At 39.3% G+C, this 20,059-nt stretch overlaps 1 long non-coding RNA gene across 4 annotated transcripts in view; it reads right to left on the bottom strand.

Moving 5' to 3' along the window:
- Positions 1-20,059, bottom strand: part of LOC147363266 (uncharacterized) — a 47,522-nt gene that overhangs the window by 17,631 nt on the left and 9,832 nt on the right. Inside the window, exons 3-6 of one of the 4 annotated variants that reach the window (XR_015135916.1) lie at positions 16,354-16,668; positions 15,813-15,872; positions 14,481-14,606; positions 7,583-7,819 (exon numbers count right to left, since the gene is read on the bottom strand). This is a non-coding gene — a long non-coding RNA (uncharacterized LOC147363266). Of the gene's footprint in view, positions 1-7,582; positions 7,820-8,211; positions 8,634-14,480; positions 14,607-15,812; positions 15,873-16,353; positions 16,669-20,059 lie in introns of those variants that run through there. The other 3 variants (XR_015135917.1, XR_015135915.1, XR_015135918.1) reach the window with 3 other exon arrangements.

Genomic DNA, 20,059 nt, shown 5'->3' with positions numbered 1-20,059 from the left:
GTCGGACACAACTGAGCGACTGAACTGAACTGAACTGAATGGACGAAAGATGGAAACAGTCATATCACTGATATGAGGAGACAGGTCTTGGAATGCTGGGAGGTTGAGGTGGCTAGAATTTGTGATACAGAGCAATATAGAGGAACTGTGCAAGAAAGAGCTATCAGGATCTGTTAGGCGTCTTTATGAATCTCTGGTTGCAAAAAGCAGAGGGAAACTTCATAAGGCTCAGCAAAGAAGAAACACTGAGATGCTGCAAGCTGAACAGCCCCCCGAGTTCACAGAGGCCTGGAAGACATTCGTGTTCACACATACCTGATTGGAGAGAAAGGAAGCCAACAGAAGGAAAGAAAGTGATGATACCACTGAACATTGTAAATTCATTAAATATATTAATATTGAGACAATATTATAAACAGCACTAAGCCAATAAAACTGACAACTTAGATGAAATAAAAAAAGTTGTTTGAAAGACAAAATTACCAAAACTAACACTAGAATAAATAGAAAGTATAAATAGCTATATGTGTTAAACAAATTGAATTGATAATTTAGAATATTATTCTCAAAATAAAAATTTCCAGACCACATAGCTTCAACTGGTGAATTCTATCAATTATTTAAGAAAAGGCGACACCAATTTTACACAAACTCTTTGAGACATTAGAGGAGGATCTAACATTTTCCAACGCAATTTATGAAGCTGTTATTACCATGACATCAAAACAAGACAAAGACATTGTGGGGGGGTGGGGAATGTATAGCTCAATAACCCTCAACAGTATAGATGCAAAACTGAACAAAATGCTAGCAAATGAAAGCCAGCACTTATATATGAAATGTGTATACATACACGATGACCAGGAAGGTTTTATTCCCAAAGTGCAAGGCTACTTGAACATTCACTAATCAAGACAAAATCACCATACTACCAGAATAAATGAGGTAATCTGGTGTGTGTTTGTGATAATCATAATATGTATAAAAAATTAACAAAATTCAACATCCATTTATGATACAGTCAGCAAACTAGCAATAGAAGGGAATTTCCTCAAACTGAGAAAGGGCACATTTCAGAAAACCTGCATGACTAAGGCTCATTTTCAAGCACTCAGACTTTGAAGGATTCACTGACTTGCCTTCCAGAATCACCTCCTATTGCTGGATATGTGCACTTACCCATCGTGGGCCCCATTTTCGTGTGAGCAATGACTTTTTGGTCTGCTCAGACTTGCTGTCAGTGAAACTTTGTAGAGTATATCTATGACATGGATTATTTTTTAAAGTTTCCTGTATTCATAGTCATTACTCTCACATTGATTTTTCATATTTTCTAATAGTCCGTAATTTCTTTGAATACATTCACACAACTCCTCTACCTATATCCCCAAACATTTTATTTATAGAGACTACACATTTAATAAATACTTTGTTGCTGTTTATGATGCTATTGTTGTAGCCAATAGCATCACATAAGTTAGCATTTTTGATAATTGTGGGCAAAGATTACAGCACTGTTATATCAACCCTTCCATGGGTTTAAAGTGCATATATTCCTATCATGGATGTTTTGAAAAGGACAGCAGTTGAAGTACTTATGGTAAAAACTCATCACTTTGATAGTGTGAATTTCAATAATAGAAACGTCAACCCGTGATGTGTATCAAGGAACAAATATTGCCAGAGATGTTTTCAAGAAAGAAACATGGGTAATTAAGTAATATACAAATTATTAATAATGTGAGCTTGATTCACATTAGTGGCTTCTCAGTAATTTCTAAATGTTGCTAATTTTCAACAGTCTCCCAAAATATCTGAAAGCAATCAGTTAAACATGTCCTCTCTAGAAAACAAATACAGGAACAAGTTTCTATTTGGTTTTCATTTTCTTTAGTGTATTGTTGAAAAGTGATATTCTTATCCATTAGACAAAAGTAGCTGGAATTGTAACAGTTATATATAACACATCAACACCTGCTTGCTTCTTCTCATTAAAAATGTGATATGTACTGAGATCTGGTTGCATTTGAAAGGGTGAAAATGCATATCAAAAGCAAATCAAAGATTTTGTAAAAGAGCAGTGGTGCAAACCTCTGAGAGTATCACTTCTTGAGGATGATGTTTTGACATCTGTCCTTTCTATGAATTTCCATCTGCTGTCTCTTTAACTGGTGAAGTCTCCCTATCCTAACCTGATGGGTTTTTAATGGATGTGATGGTGATAAGGTGTAGGGCTTTCATATATGTGACTTTCCAGTAGAAGGTGAATAATGAGAGTATTCAACAAACACCTTTCTGACTGCCATATCTTATTCCGCATCACTGTGGAATTTACTTAAAGGACACTTGGACTGTGTTGGCATCTCAAATGTCTAAAAGACTCAATGTTTCCAAGAACTCAAAACTTTTCTAAGGTTTTCAGGATAGTATAGCTAGCATAAATAAACCTGTTCCAAGAAGCATGAACTTGTTTTCATGATGAGAAGAGTTTCCAAAGAGAGTTTAAAAGTCCTGGCTGTCTTTCACTTGACACAAGGAGACCTGGATTAATGATCAATGCTATAGGTTACTCGTGGCACATTTTCATGCCTGATCTATGTTTCGTCACATCAGAAAAAAATTTCATCAATATGAATTGCATATACATTGTTTTCTTCAACAACTCTTTTCCAAACATGATGATGGCATCTATGACTTGGTTATATTTAATATCATCCTTAGAAGGGTGTTCTTTACTTAGCTATTTATCCTCTCTTATATATCTCAATAATGAAAATATTTATTTTTGCTAGTTTACTTCCTGTTGTTTATTAGGCACAAGATAAACCAGCTAAAATTTGCTTAAGAAACAGAAACGTAAAAAGGACACAAGAAAGATTTTGTATTTGAATAAATACAGGCTAACTACTGTAACAAACAACCTCAAATCTGAGTGACTGAACACAATAAAGTTGGATTTTGGAGATGTAAAAGTGAAAAGAAGTCCGCTTATTCATTCAGGAGCAAGGTTCCTTCCACATTGTGGCTTTACCGCCTTCTAGATCCTAGAAGACTTCTCTATTCACCTGGTACATAAGGAAAAAAGTAGGATAAGGATCAGCAGGGGAGTTTTCACAGGCTGGGAATTTGCCAGAGATCACTTGTAATGCTTTTGAACTGTGGTGCTGGAGAAGACTCTTGAGAGTCCCTTGGACAGCAAGGAGATCAAACCAGTCAATCCTAAAGGAAACCAACCCTGAATATTCATTGGAAGGACTGATGCTGAAGCTGAACCTCCAATACTTTGGCCAGCAGATGTGAAGATCTGGCTCATTGGAAAAGACCCTGATGCTGGGAAAGATTGAGGGCAGGAAGAGAAGGGGGCAACAGGATGAGATGATTGGATGGCATCATCGACTCAATGGACATGAGTTTGAGCAAACTCCAGGAGATAGTGAAGGACAGGGAAGCCTGGCCTGTTGCAGTCCATGAGGTCACAAATAGTCGGACAAGACTTAGCAACTGAACAACAAGTTGTAATGATGGTTCCAGCTTAACTGCAAGAGAAGCTGAGAAATGCAGTCTAACTGTATGACCAGAAGCAAAACTGTTTGCTGGACAATTGACGGTCAGTGTTACATGAACTGGCATGTTGGTGTCAGAAATATAACATGAAACTTAAGGACTCAGATAAAAATCCAAAGCTATCATTGGTGCCTTTAGAATTTTTTTAGCTGTGCTGGGCCTTTGTTGCTGCGTGTGGGCATTCTCTTGTTGCGGCAAGCAGGGACTACTCTCGAGTTGCGGTGCATGGGCTTCTCACGGCAGAAGCTTCTCTTATTGTGGAGCACACAGGCTCAGTAGTCGTGGCGAACGGGCTTAGTTGCCCCGCGGCACGTGGAATCATCCTGGACCTGTGTCACCTGCATAGGCAGGTGGATTCTCAACCACTAGACCACCAGGGAAGTCTTTCTATGAAAAATTTGTTTAGGATGTTTATCCACAAAGCCACTTGGCCAGAGAGATGCCATGCGGTTTTCTTTGATGAAAGAATCACAAGGTACAGAGGCATATCTTCATTCTCATCATCCATTGTCTCTTCGATTGGCCACTGATTGGCAGCCACCTTTGCAGAATTCCTGAGCTCCTAGGCTTAAGACAATATTAGTCTTGAGTGTGAAGTTATATATCTCTGAAGCCAAGATTCCCAGAGGCTTGTCGTGTAATTAAAACATTTCCAAAATAACCATCATGTTATATTCATAGTAATAAGTAAGGCTGTACCAGAGGCTATAGAGATGTGGGGAAAAAATAGAGGTCATTCTCCTTTAAATAAAATGTGGCAGATTTTCTACTAAAAATGAAATTTTTTTGAAATAATAGGTAAGCTCTCCTTGTTATTCATAAACATCTTATTTATGCATCTTCACTGTTGTGATAAATTAGCTGGGTTTGTTTTATATTTCCCTACAGTTTACTTTAAATAATCCTTCACAGTCGTTCACCACAAGACCACATAAGGTTCTTTTTTTAATACCCAGAATGCTGAAATAGCATTTTGAGCACAGACTGTAATGCATAACAAGTGTATTATTTCTTCTTAGGAATGCCATGCAAAAACTTGTTCTTCTCATATTGTCTGTTTTCAGTTTTATTCTTTAAAGTCACTCAGTATTTTAAAAGGTAACAGTCTTTGGCCTTACAACCACAAATTGCCGCAACTTTCCTTTCCCTAACTCCCCATCAGCCACAGTCTAGCATAACGAGACCCTGAATTTCACAGCCATACAGTACCGACCCTTTAAACGAGAATGTAAATGTAGAACGTGGTTCACATTTTCTTTTGTATAACCATCTCCTTAGTTCTTTCACCACCTGAACTGAACTTATTCCACCTTCCTGCTCATTCCCCCCACCTGCCTCACCCAGGCCTTGAGTGCTGACGTCAGTGACAAAGTGTGACTTTTAAAATTTCAAAGTCAGAAAACTGGTTTCCAAATTTAACATACCATCAACCATCCCAAATGCATCCAATCCACCATGAATATCGCTACATATTTGCCCAACTACAGACCATTAGCATACATGATACACCTGTTAATGAGACAGATTTGACCTATTTGAAACTCACTTTAGGTGTATCTTGTGTGCAGACCTGGTTGATCCTGAGGAGCATGACAAATATAAAACTGCTTACTCATCTTTTCAATGATATATTGTGAAGTTGGAGAGAATTTTATGAAATTATTCATTCAAAAGAATTTTGAGTACCAATTCAGTGGATACAATGAGATGACGAGAATGAAGACCTGACTTGGTGAAGTTCATGGCCAAGTGGTAAGAGATGATCACATTAGGACTAGAAATAGGGTGTGGTAAATCTAGGAGCGTAGGTCCAGAACACCATACACTTCCACCTTTCTCTGCTATCCCCTCCTGCACAAATGGTATTCCACTTTAAATTTTGAAAACACTACTCAACCTGTGTTACATATTTGAATGTATTTATTCATTCCTCACCCTTCCAGAATGAAACAGTAGCTCCTTTGTACTAACAGTAACCTTTCTGTGTTTTCTACATTATGAATATTATCATTTTATATCATAATCATTTGTTTACATATTTTTCTTTCCTATGTGAGTCCTTAAGTCTGGGATCCTTTTTTTTTTTTTAACTCAATTTTATCTCACTGGTATCTAGTATAGTGCCTAGAAAATAGCATATTTAAATATGAAGTTTTTTGAAATGAATAAATTCTTTTAGGAAACACCAGGACATATTTATAGATGAAATTATCTTCAGGAAGGAAAGAGAGAGAAATGTACCCAAGGCATAAGAACAGTGTGTTCAGAGGCACAAAGACATGGGAAACAAGATTGGGGCAAGGTTAGGGACAAGAGCTCAATGCTTCAGTACTTCCGAAACATGTGGTAGGGGATGAGAAGAAGCTGTGGGAGTGTAGAAAATGAGATTGCTGAGGAAAATCAAGAAGAAAATAAAGATTTTCATAAAGCAACATTCTGAGAAAAATATAATTCAAAGTACTGGTCCCTAAATTTTTTAAGAAACAGTGAAAATAAACACGTAGGTTATACTTCCCTGGTGGCTCAGTGGTAAAGAATCTGCCTCTCAATGCAGGAGATGTGGGTTTGATCCCTGGGTGGGGAAGATCTCCTGGGGGAGGAAATGGCAACCCACTCCAGCATTCTTGTTCAGAGAATCCCATGGACAGAGGAGCCTGGTGGTTACAGTCCATGGGCTCGCAAAGAGGTAGACATGACTAAGCGACTGAGCAACGCACATGCGCAAATGCTACTACTATTGATAAAAAAACAAAAACAAGACCTTGTTGGTTTCACTCTCGCCTCATTGATCACTCAGAGTCGTGGAAAGTCATGATGTCACCTTTGGTTTCAGGGTAAATCTAGTGAACTAGTTTAATATACTCCGTTAAAGGAGAAGAGGTCAGACAGAAATCAAGACACCAGTTGCACCCAGGCAGTCACTCAGGATAGAATCCTTCAGTCAATAATTTTTAGAGCCTCAATCATCTTTGGCTTTAGACCTATTATATTGCTGTGTTCCTATGATTCTTTTGGTTTCCCTTAGAGGAAGCTCCTTGGCTCAGGTGCAATGCATTTCCTTAGGTATGTTTTCATATTGTCCACCAGTCATCAGTTAATAAATATTTACTTGGTGTTAAGTTGTCATCATTTAATAAATATTTCCTGAAGATACAAGTAAAGTGCATCTGAACTAAAAGAAAGGAGACAGATCACACATATTTAATCATTTTTTCAGAAGGTATGGCTGGGTATGAAAGCAGAATGACGCTAAAATCAGAAACTTGAGTGCTTTCCATTTAAGCCTCACTTCCCTTCACCTCCTGCTATGTATCTATTTTTTTCCATAATTTTATGTAAACTTTTCCTGAGACCAGTAATTGTTTATCCCTGTACTATATCTTAGACTGAGATCTTTTATAAGCTAGAAATTTTCTCTGAGGCAAGAATAGTTTTGCAAAAATTAAACAGAATATCATTCCATTCAGGGGTTCCTGGGTATCAAAAACATGGAATGTTCTTTGCTGAGACTTTTATGTTTTCTTCCAAAAGTTTCTTTCATTATAGAACTCATTATTTTAGAGGTTTTCAAGCAAATTCATTGGGGGTCATGAGACTGAGGAAAGAATGCAAGCCAGGTTTCTCATTATGATGTCTAAATTTTTGTAGAGAGAATTAGTCTCTATACATTACAGAACCACGCAGTAAATTTACAAATTCAATGAAAAATAATTCAAAACAATGAGTGTATTCATTCAGCAAATCTTTGAATGCCAACTTAATGTTGTAAATATACACATGGTTTGTATTAAATAAATATTTAGTGATTGTGGTTGAGAAATAGGGAAAGTGGCAGAGAAATCTAGTGGATTTTCCTATAAGAACAGAAAATAATAGATGGGAAAAGGAGAAAGGAAAATGGTTTTGTTTGTGCTGGACTTTGAGTGGTTCTGAATTATAGGACTTTATATGGAACCCTGAGAAAACCTTGAGAAAAAAGACTGACATAGTTAAGTAAAGGAAGAAATGATCTTTATTCATCCAATTTAGGCTGAAATAAGTGGGAAGAGGGTTTAAATTATGAATTTTGCAGCAACAAAACTGACTGAGGCAGTTTCTTAAAGCCCCAGAGAAATTATTGTGGTTTTCATCTTCAGGTCGACATTGGCTTTGAATACCAGCCTTAGAGTTTGAAGTTTCCTCTCTGTACTCCTGTTCCCGCTTCTAGCCATCCAATGTTGGAAACCTTTTCATTTCAGAGACCAATTGGGTATGTCTGCCAAGGAGAAAGTTTTTCACTAGATTCACTTCTCTATTTTCTTTCTGACGCAGAAAGTTGAAGCCAGAACTCTGGCCAATAGGAGGGCATTGACAAATCCCTACCCTGGCCAGCACATGAAATATTTATACTCAGAGAGAGCTAGACTAAGTAGTCAATTTTGCAGCACAGAAGCCAAACACTTTGCTAAAAGAGCAAAGCATGTTCAGAAAAGTTCGTCTTTATAGACCAAAAACCAAACAAACATTTCCATAGCAAAAGATTGCTTACCATTCCTTTGGCTGGCACAGGCCATAGGCCTTCTTAAGTCAGCTTGCTTGATTGGAGTGAAGGACACTTTTTTTTTTTTTAAGTCATTTATTTGCTTACTTATTTTTGCCATTATCAAAGACACCCATTTCTGGATGGAAGGGAGAGGTTTCAAATCGGCGAGAATTTCCTTCCTAGAGAATGAAGTCAGAAAGCCCTTGACCCGGATGGTGGCCTTGGGTGGGAGTTTGGAGCACAGCCTCTCGTTTCACCGCCTCAGCTTTATTTGGAATCTTGGAAAGAGGAGACAAGCTTTGATGCTGAAGATGCTCAAAGGAAAGCAAAGGACAAGAGGAAAGGCACAGCAAGTGTAGCACTGCTGACCCCGGACAAGGCTCTGCTGGTCTATCGTGGCCCGGTCTCGTCCATGGCCGCTCCGTCAGCAGCGAGGGGGCAGAGAGGCCTGTGCTTTCACTTGAAAGCAGAGGGTGAGCCGAGCAGACGGTTCAGAGGGTCATTAGAAAGCATCAAAGGAGGCAGCCTCATGATAGTAATAAGACGGCTGTGAGGAAATAAAGTGGGCATTGATCTGCACTATCGAGTGTGACATTTTAACCGAAGCTAAAAGCCAAGAGCAAATCTAGCCCTCTTATTCATCTGCCTGCCTGTTTTAGTAAATTGTCTTCCCCCTCCCCCTAAACCACTGGCCTCAGAGGTCACTTCATATTAGCTGGCTTGTTAATACTGAGGCAATCAATACTTAATCAACAAGTAATGGGATTTTGCAGTCATCCTGTATGATCTTTCAATAAAGCCCCGAATCCATCTCGGCCCATTCCAAGCCTGACGAAAGGTGTGTGCTTGCCGCAGACCCTGGATTTGATGGTCTGATGCTCTTCGGCTGATCTGCATCTTATTAAGACACCAGGCAGCCACTGTCCTTCACCCCTTTGTTTCCTGATCCCCACTGAGCACAGCATGGCACAGAATCCAGGCATCTGAGATTTTATATGCATCAGTAAGAAAATTCAGATTTCTTTGCTGCATACGGTTCAGGACTCTTTGGTAGCATTATGCAGTTAAAAAACTGAATGCATGAAGGAGTGGATAGAGGAGCGAAGCAAAAAGCAGGGGAATTTTTTAAAAAGGAAAAATGGCTGATTTAATATGTGAAATTAGGCCAGGGAGCTGGAATCCCTACATGTCCCAATTATTGAACTCTGGGCTGCCAGAGTTCTTCTCGGAATGGACTCAATGAGTGATGAGGGGAAGGGACACACGGCATGTCATTGGCTCTGGATAACCAAGGGGGTTCCAAAAGAGTCACCTGCATCCCAATGTACAGAGAGAAATTGGTTTTGTGACGTGGGACTTAGTTTTAAATACTCCCTTGGTACTCTGATGAATAGTGCTCTGTCTACCTATAATACTGCAATAACTTTTTGTAGATGTTTAAAAAGGTCTCACAATAAGAGAGAAGAAGCCTCCCAAAAAAGGCCTTGCTGCAGTCCTCACAGAAACCCTCAAAGCAAATTTCCTTTGGTAAATTATCCACTTGCCATTGTCTCACCTTTAGACTTTTAGAAAGCGGATCTTGACAGTATATGACTCAGAGTCAATTCATGCTAATAAAGGTCAGTGAGTGTTGAATCAAACTAGAATGCTGATTTATTAATATACCTTTCAAGCAAACAACCTATCAGGCAAATGGGGCAGACATATGGTCTCACCAGCATAGCCTCTCCTATCAGAAAAGAAGCTGCATTTTTAGACAATTGATTGGCAATCACAGAATTAGATGAAAAGGAATTAGGAGTTGATATAACGGCACCCACTCCAGTAAGCTTGCTTAGAGGATTCCAAGCACAGAGGAGCCTTGGCAAGCTACAGTCCATAGGGTTGCAAACAGTTGGACATGACTAAGTGGCTACCACTTTCACATTCACTTTTCTTAAACGTTTAATACAACACTACACTGTGTTTTCATAAACACTAATACAGCATCTAGCACGGTGACACCTGCAACTGGACCGTCAGCTATGCCTGCTCTTCAGCATTTATGATCAAACTTACTGTGTCTGTGAATGCCCCACCCGTTACGCACATTATTTCATGACAGCCTAATAAATAGATATTATTAATATTTGCATTGTAGAGATGAATAGAATGAAACTTAGAAAGCGTTCAAGTTGTCTGCCTGAGGTCATACAGGTCACACATAGGAGAGCAGAGCCCGGAATCCACACAAGCCACCCCTGGAGCTGTGGTAAAACCCACTAAGCCATATTGCCTTCGCTCTAATCTTCACCAGCGACAGGACTTTGAACATGGCTCTTAAAATCTTTATGCCTTCAGTTCTCTAACCGTTAAACTGGGAATAACCACCAGGCCTATCTTCTTGGATTGACAATTAAATGAATGATGCAATGAAAGCCCTTAGCCTAGAGTTTGGTTTACAGTAAACATTCGCTAATATTGGTTATATTATGATGTCATTGTAGCATTATTATACTGTGTTGGTTTGCTCTATTGTTTTCCTTCTTCCACTCCGCTTGTGTGGACTCTGCCAACGTTTCCCATTGGAACTCTTCTTTGTTTTCAGCAAAAGGCTGATCACCCACTCCCCCCACGTGGAGCAGATTCCTTTAGCTTTGTTTGTGACCTCAGTCACGAAATAGCACATTCTGGACACATAGGAGTTATTGCATCCTTTTTGGTTAATATCTTATTTCCTGGAGGTAAAACCAATTTCCAGGTACTCTAATGGAAGCTGTGAGTAGCAGGGTGCTTAGCTAAGAAACTCTATGGTTTTCCCTTTGTCTTGCCTGGAGCTGCTATGAGGGAGCACAACATCAAAACTCTATTTTCAGGAAAGTCACTAGATTTGCGTTAAAAATAATTTTGAGAATCCTAGCAGCTGGGGTAAAAAGAGAAATTAAAATATACTGTTTCCTTTATCTGACTCAATTTAACAGTTTTCAAGACAGAGGGAAAATATTGCTTAATACTATACTTTTCTTTTAATAGTTCATTCCATTTTAAAAATATCTTTCCTAATGAAAGAAACAATACAGGTTCACCTTTTAAAATTCAAAATTTACAGAAAGCTCCAAACTAAAAAGACAAGGTTTGATGTAATATATCTTCTCAGTTAATCTTGACTTTAGCCATTTGTACTTTCCATCATCCACTTGGTTAGACTGAACTTCCTTAAGTATTGTGTCTATCAGGGCACACAACTACTAAATAACTTTCAATAGCTATCCAATCATCACTCCATGAAGCTCAAACCCTTTCTTTTTGTAGCCCACTGCTGCCCCACCCCTACTTTTCCAGCATGCTTTCTACAGCTCCCCTGAGCAAACTTTTATATAAGTAAAAGTTGTGCTTACCTACTTTGGTACCTGTCTTCCAGGTGATATTAAGAAATGTCACTCTGCCCCTTACTAAACCATACCTAACTTTAAGGTCCTTCCTTCATGAAATGAGTCCTGAAACTTTAGTCATTTTGCTTGTACTCTTCTCTGAACCTCTTTAGCACTTACACTCTAGACTGCATAATTGGCCTAATTATATTGTCTCATATTTTCTGCTGTTTCCTGCATATGCATCTTGTCTCCCCTATTAGATCACAATTTTCTTTTGGAAGGACCTAATCTTGGCAATGGCACCCCACTCTAGTACTCTTGCCTGGAAAATCCCATGGATGGAGGAGCCTGGTAGGCTGCAGTCCATGGGGTCGCTAAGAGTCGGACACGACTGAACAACTTCACTTTCACTTTTCACTTTCATGCATTGGAGAAGGAAATGGCAACCCACTCCAGTGTTCTTGCCTGGAGAATCCCAGGGACGGGGGAGCCTGGAGGGCTGCCATCTATGGGGTCGCACAGAGTCAGACACGACTGAAGTGACTTAGCAGTAGCAGTAGCAATCTTAGATTATCAAGTTTGTATGAAAGCATTAAGTGCAGGGTAGGATTTCACTATTACTTGTTGATTTAAAAGATTGTGCTTAGACAATTTGTTTATGGTAATAATATGAAAACATTATTATTGTTATTATTATTAAACACCATAATAATACATCTTTTATAACTAAAATATGTACACGTGCATGAATGCTAAGTTGCTTCAGTCATTTTTGACTTTTTGCAACCCTACAGACTGTAGCCCGCCAAGCTCCACTGTCTATGGGACTCTCCAGGCAAGAATACTGGAGTGAGTTTCCATGCCCTCTTCCAGGGTATCTTCCTAACCCAGGGATAAAACCCACATCTCTTATGTCTCCTACATTGGTAGGTGGGTTCTTTACCTTTAGTGCAACCAAGGAAGCCCATAATACATATGCATGTGACTGCAGCCATGAAATTAAAAGGCACTTACTCCTTGGAAGGAAAGTTATGACCAACCTAGATAGCATATTCAAAAGCAGAGACATTACTTTGCCAACAAAGGTCCCTCTAGTCAAGGCTATGGTTTTTCCTGTGGTCATGTATGGATGTGAGAGTTGGACTGTGAAGAAGGCTGAGCGCCGAAGAATTGATGCCTTTGAACTGTAGTGTCGGAGAAGACTCTTGAGAGTCTCTTGGACTGCAAGGAGATCCAACCAGTCCATTCTGAAGGAGATCAGCCCTGGGATTTCTTTGGAAGGAATGATGCTAAAGCTGAAACTCCAGTACTTTGGCCACCTCATGTGAAGAGTTGACTCATTGGAGAAGACTCTGATGCTGGGAGGGATTGGGGGCGGGAGGAGAAGGGGACGACAGAGGATGAGATGGCTGGATGGCATCACTGACTCAGTGGATGTGAGTCTGAGTGAACTCTGGGAGTTGGTGATGGACAGGGAGGCCTGGCATGCTGCGATTCATAGGGTCGCAAAGAGTCAGACATGACTGTGCAACTGATCTGATCTCTGATATACATAATCATAGGTGCTAAGCTGCTAAGTCTTTTCAGTCGTGTCCGACTCTGTGTGACCCATAAGACGGCAGCCCACCAGGCTCCCCCATCCCTGGGATTCTCCAGGCAAGAACACTGGAGTAGGTTGCCATTTCCTTCTCCAATGCATGAAAGTGAAAAGTGAAAGTGAAGTTGCTCAGTCGTGTCTGACTCTTAGCAACCCCATGGACTGCAGCCCACCAGGCTCCTCCATTCACGGGATTTTCCAAGCAAGAGTACTGGAGTGGGGTGCCATTTCCTTCTCCATATATAATCATAATAATTGATAAATTATTTACCAATCCACCTACCTACATACATTTTGTATTCATTCTTCAAAAAGTGATCTAGGCTCACCATTTTTGCCTTCACTTTAGAGCTCAGAAACCTGAGTTTCTAAAAGCTTAAGCAATTTGACCAAGTTTGCAGAACTGGGAAATGGTGGACTTGCGATTTGAGAGCATATTTACCTGATTCTTATTTACATGAACAACATCATATGAACCATTCTTGAAAATGTTTTCTTTTAAAAATGTTTTTGATCTGTAAATTGCCTCCCGATCTCCAGCTTTGAAACTGACCCAAAGAACTTTCTTTGAATGACAGAAATTCTATCTTTACTCTCATTACACACAATGTTATTGCCCCAGTCGACTTGGGCTCTCTTCCCTCCAGCCAATAGCATACGTCTTCACCTGAACGACTCTTCCTAAAACTCAAAAGAATATTTTTCTGTTTCTATTTTCCAGTCTTTCTTTCATTTTATAGAACTGAATATCCAGGTCAAATCCTTAGAAAACTCTTCAGAAGGAACTCTTCTTGCACTATCACTCACTCTTGCACTGTGACTCACTCTTCTTTTGGGAAGCAGAAGGATCCACAGGATAACAGATTCCTGAAATTCCTAGAGGGACCTCTCAAAAAGGTGGCAGTTGTTTTGGCTCTACTATTCTCGTTCAGAATTGCCAAATGTATGTGTGTGTATCTTTTGGGAAAGAGATTCTGGTAAAGAGTTGTCTGGGTTCTATTGAAATATCTCTTTTAAAAATTAATAAACCTTATTCTTAGAGCAGTTTTATGTTCATACCAAAACTGAGAGGAGGGTACAGAGAGTTCCCATGTACACCCCACCCGCACATATACACAGCCTCCCCTATTATTGGGACTTCCAGGGCGGAGCTAGTGGTAGAGAACCTGCCTGACAGTGCAGGAGATGCAGGAGATGTGGGTTTGATCCCTGGGTCAGAAAGATCTCCTGAAGGAGGGCATGGCAATCCACTCCAGTATTCTTGCCTGGAGAAACCCATGGACAGGGGAGCCTGGCAGGCAACCGTCCATAGGGTTGCAAAGAGTCAGACATGACTGGAGTGATTTAGCACACCCTCATCATCAGTGTTTCACACCAAAAAAAGCAGCATCTCTGGGCTAGATATTCCTCATTCTAAACCCCCATCCCCACGCTCCAAGCCTACCTTGATCCACTGTCCGCCTCTCTCCATTCTGCTCTGGGCAGGAAAATGAGATATATGAGCTGTTTCCCCATACTCCTTACCCTCTGGCTTACAGTTGCTTCTGGCTAGTGGAGAGCACCAGCAGATCTAAAGGCAAAATGAGAGTGGAGTGGGTATTTTTTCCTTCAGCTCCCATTCTGCGGGGTCCCAGGACTGGAGACACAGCTCCTGTTAGACAGCCTTCTCCCCGGCTGTGGCCGGCCTCTCTGGGTTCCATCACCATTTCCTCTCCTTGTCCATTCAGGCTTAGGAGTGGTGATTAATCCCAACCATTGCCAGCCCCAAAGTACTACACAAACCTTTAGATTATCCCTATCCTTGCTTTTTTAATTTTCCCTTTATTAAACTCTCCTTAATTACCCCCATTTTAGTGAGCTTTCACTTTATGTAATACTATGTATAATATCAAAATAATGAGAAGGAACACATGCCTAAAGACTCTTAAAATCTAAAAAAACCCTTAAAATTTGGACAGCTTCCTGAATGAAAAAAAAAGTTGTAGTCTATTTTTGATTTACCTTCTAACTTGAAAGAACTCTTTTAAGTGAGCTCTAAGTAGGCTGTATGTTTATATTTTGGAAGGGGATGGTGGTAAACTTAGAAATTAGGATGAACATCATATGTGAAAATAAATGATTCTGTGAATGGCATACTTCTCAAGTGATTATGATAAAGTCCCAACTCTTAATTTGGATAAATTGCTAACAACCCAGCTTAGCACACCCATTTGCAGTAATCATTATTTTGCTGACTTGGCTCTATGTCTGGCTTGCATTTCAATAGTGAATGCAAAGCCTATAAGCATTTTAGGGCTTTCTTGCTAAACATCTCCCTTTTCCCAAGGAACCCAACCCAGAATCAGAATATCCCAATGCCTGTGTTGTGTTTCTAGTTGAACATTTAGGACTTTCAAAGTATGGTTTAACTCTTAAATGCTATCAAGGGTCTCTTTAATCAGTTGCTGAAGCTGGCTATAAAACTCAAAAGACTTCATTTTGAAAGTAAAACCATTAGCCAACTGCCTTCTTGACATAATGAATCATATTCAGATGGAGCACTTAACCCCAGCCTGCACTCACTCCTTGCTTTGTCACCATGCGCATAAGGCAAGAATGTGAACAAGTGTGTGCATCAGATGAATCTAGTCAATCGTTACCTGAATGTCCTGAATGTTTTTCTAAGGATCAGGCAAATTAGCAAGCTGCCTTATAATGATTTTTTTCCTCCATTAGCCACTCTTGTGAGTTAGGAAATTTCACCAGCCATCAGCCACTACTTAGGTCTATTACTTACCAACCAGCTTCATTGTTTTTGAACAAGTCACTTCACCTCTCAGAGCTTCTGTTTCCTTATCTATAAAGTGAAATAAATGTCAAAATTATTTTCCTCACCAAAAAATGATCAAGCCAGACCCCTTCAAATGTTTGTGGGCTCCGTTTCTCCATTTTGATATTATTTCAGTACTTTTTGGATGAGGGTTTGGGGTTTACCAGAGCATCTATTTCCCACATGCAGGCTTCTTAGATGGCGCTAGTGATAAGGAACCCACCTACCAATGCAGGAGATGTAAAGACAGAGGTTCAGTCCCTGGGTTGGGAAGATCCCCTGGAGAAAGGTATGGCAACCCACTCCAGTTTTCTTGCCTGGAGAATCCCATGGACAGAGGAGCCTGGTGAACTACAGTCCATAAAGTCGCAAAGAGTCAGACACACCTGAAACGACTTAGTGTGCACGCACACATATTTACACGCCTGGACATCTCCCAGTGGTTGGAAGAAAAGAGTTATGTATTTCAAACATAGATACTCAGTTCCCAAAACACAACAATACCCACCTTTGTGCTCCAGAAACCAAACTCATCTGCTGGCTTAATATCAACTTGACCTTCCGAGTCCATATCCATGTTCCAGGCCAGCTTTGACTTTATTTTCAGCTGAGTTGTCTATTTTTCTTTGATGTGACAGTTTATAAAGCAAACTTGAAGGGACTCTGAAATTGGTCTGGGCAATGTTGTTTCAGCAGGGGCCTTGAACTTCAGTGGAAGAAGGCCAATCATACATTCTGCATGTATTTCACCAAAGATGACAGTCCGTAGCTAATGCCTCAGAGCCTGCATTCCAGAGACACCTTTTAACTGAGTGCAGCTCAGCTGGAGAGAAGGGCAAGGAGAGGGAAATGAACATCTGGCAAGGCCAAGAGTGTTATGAGTTGTATCCAATACCAGGCATGTCCTGATTAAATATTTCATGCTTTCCCCAGCCAGACATAACCTAACTATCAGCTGTTCTCTGCAGCAGGGATAAATTCACCTTTATGGCAGGACATATTAGCATGGGGTTATAGTGGCAAGTTTAAGAAGCTTCATGAAAAGTTTGTTTTTATCTGTTTATGTGATCCACCTCCCCTTTCCTCAGCCCTCCCTCTCCTCTTTTCCTTTCTCTCTCTCTTCCTCACTGTCTCAACCCATCCCTATCTTACACTGATAGATAGATTTCATCCATAAGGATCAGGCTGAAAATATTTTCTCTCCTTCCAACTCCAAAAGTCCACTCTAGCCACAAGATGAAGGTAGCTCCAAGTTGGTTCCTTGATCTGGGACCTTCCAGCATTGGCCTGTGTGTCTGCAACTTTGGCATTTATTATTATTTTTTTCCCTTCTGGAGACTTCTTAACTTTGCTGCTAGGTGAATAGGCTTCATGGTTGCTGTGTCTTTTGGGTGGATTGATCATTTTTAATGTATGGTCTTCTGAAACCTATTAGAGCTTTTTTCCCTTAAATTTTATTTGGTCAGATTATATTGCTACAGGCTTCATTTTGGTCACTATTTACCCTTTGCCTTTTCTTTCTCCCCTCTGTCTTTAACTTTGCATTGTGACTGATCTGGAAGATCTCTGTCAAGTAACATATACCGTCATCCATTTACGCCACTTTAAGAATCTATCTCTCAATGTAGAATTTATGTACTTTCTGTGTGTTTGCACATGTTGTTTGCTTTTAGTGTGATTACTGTATGTTTTGGGTTATTTATACCATCAAATATTGTCCTTGCTGTTTATCATCCTTTTCTTATTCACTTCAATCTTCTTTCAAAGTAAAGAAGTCCTTTCCATTCCTCTCCAATCTTCATCATGTACTCTTTTATCCTATGATGATTTGGAATATATGCATTGCATTTCATTTAATGAGTGCCATTAATTTTTAAACATATTTTCATGACTATAATTTTAAAAATGCATCTACAGCAAGTCAGTTTTTAAAATTTTTGTCCTAAATACTGAAATAATTTTAGCACAATTTAGCTACCCATTAAACATCCCACTTTTCTTGGTTTTATTATTGAAAGTCATAATTTTACTTACATTAACCTAAAAATGAGAGTTTAAGAAAGTGATCAATGTGTGTGTGTGTGTGTGTGTGTGCGCACGCGCTTAGTCACTCAGTTGTGTCCAACTCTTTGCAACCCCATGAACTGTAGCCCACCAGGCTTCTCTGTCCATGGAATTCTCCAGGAAAAAATACTGCAGTGGGTTGCCATTCCCTTCTCTGGAGGATCTTCCCAACCCAGGGATAGAACCCAGGTCTCCTGCATTGCAGGCAGATTCTTTACTGTCTGAGCCACCAGAGACACCCACAGCAATCAATATAGACTTAAATTATCCTGTTACTTCAATTAATCTTTGTAATTTTCACAGTTTATTTTCCCCTAAAACCTTTCTTATATTATATTTTATTTTAGATTTGATTTTATTTTGCCACAAGCATATGTTTACATGCTCTTTTAATAAAGGTCTATGTGGGGAAAAGCATGCCTACTTTTTGTACATCTAAAAATGTATTTGTCTATTTTGTTTATTTTTGAATGATAGTATAGCTAAGCATAAAATTCTCGGGTTTAACAGTTAATTTCTGTGAATTCATTGAAAAATAAGAATTCACTATATTCTGGTCTCAATGGTTGCTAATAAAAACCTACTGCCAAAAATCTGCCATCTCCTCTGGGTAACATGTCTTTCTTTCTGGGAAGTTTAAGATTTGCTTATTTACTTATTCATGCATTTAAAATAGAGGATATAGGTTTAAGCATGAAATCATGGCTCCATCTTGAATGCAAACATCTTTTTAAAAATAAGGTATTCTTTTAAAATGCTAATTGTTAAAAATATAAATGAGCAGTTTTTTCTTAAATTTTTTTCTTACAAATGTTAATAAAGCTTTCCAATTTTTAAGAGATAGCCATCTACATCACACTTTTGAATGAGTTCATAGAACCAACATCTAGGCTTTAGTTACAGGTACTCACTGAAACTTCAGGGAAATAACACAAATGTTTTCCAGCTTCACTCTTATTATATTCTGGGAAATTCTTTAGAGCATGAGGAAAGAATGATGCTATATTCATCTCATATTTTTAGGAAGTGGACGGTTGGAATATTGAGTAAATAATGAAGGACTGAATGTACAAATATATGGGGAAATGAATGGTTGGTCATATGAGCAAGAAGATTGTTACAAGTTGCTCCCTAAATGGTTGGTCATATGAGCAAGAAGATTGTTACAAGTTGCTCCCTACCCTTTACCCACCCATCTTCCCATTATGTGTTTGGAAGCAAGGCTGCTCTTAAGATCCTTAAGGCTTCCAATCACCAACATGTCCTAGTATAGTGCCAAAGGATAAAACTAAAGTATTTGAAGCATCCTATTTTATAAAGAGTAGCTCTATTGCTGCCTCTCAGATTTCTCTCAGGTCCTGAAATCATTTAAAGGATCGTCAGATTTTAAGAATAAGTAATTTTATATTTTTTTCTGGATAGAAGAGTGAGTCCTCTCACATCTTTGTTTACATATATTAGAAAGGTGTGGGTGGGGTATGGGTGTGTTTGCACACACACGTGCACACGTCAAGCATGTTATTCAGACTAACTTCAAGAATCTCTGCATGAAGTTCATGCATGGCTGAGGCACAGGAACTCTATCCCTTGCTGGCAGTCAGTAATGGCTACCAGGGTCAGTATCCTGATGAGGGACTGATATACCATGCTCTGAAGGTGCAACATGAGATGAGTTAAAATCTTGCTTGGGTTTATTAGATCTTCAATAGAAAAGACCTTCTTTCTTGACTAGAAAATACACCCTTATATCTAGCCATGCTCTTTGTAACTAAGAAGACCAGGAAAGAGATTGTATATCACTTGAGACTCATCTCTCATACCAGAAAATAATTCGATGCTTGTCATCCACTAATGGTTGGTAGGTAAAGGCTAACACATGTTTTGAAAATCATCATGAAGATAAAGCAGTAAAATTTAATTTCTATCCATTAGAAATGTCTAATAAGTAGTGATAAATCTTAAATTGAGAGAACTCTCAAGAGAATATTTCACTGTGTCTCCTAGTCGTGCAGGTAAAATGTTATCATTCTCTATTTCAACTATCACTAATAACACTGTGTTTCAGGCATTGTGCTAGGCTCTGGAGCACAGAACACAAACCCTACTTCCTAGCAATTTAAGGTTCAACATTTTACAGGTGAGAAATCTGA

Source organism: Bos grunniens, chromosome 11, assembly GCF_055505025.1.
Source record: "Bos grunniens cultivar Pamir isolate PY7600 chromosome 11, Bosgru_T2T1.0, whole genome shotgun sequence".
In the NCBI taxonomy this organism is placed as follows: domain Eukaryota; kingdom Metazoa; phylum Chordata; class Mammalia; order Artiodactyla; family Bovidae; genus Bos; species Bos grunniens.
This window is presented reverse-complemented; position numbering and strand designations above follow the sequence as displayed.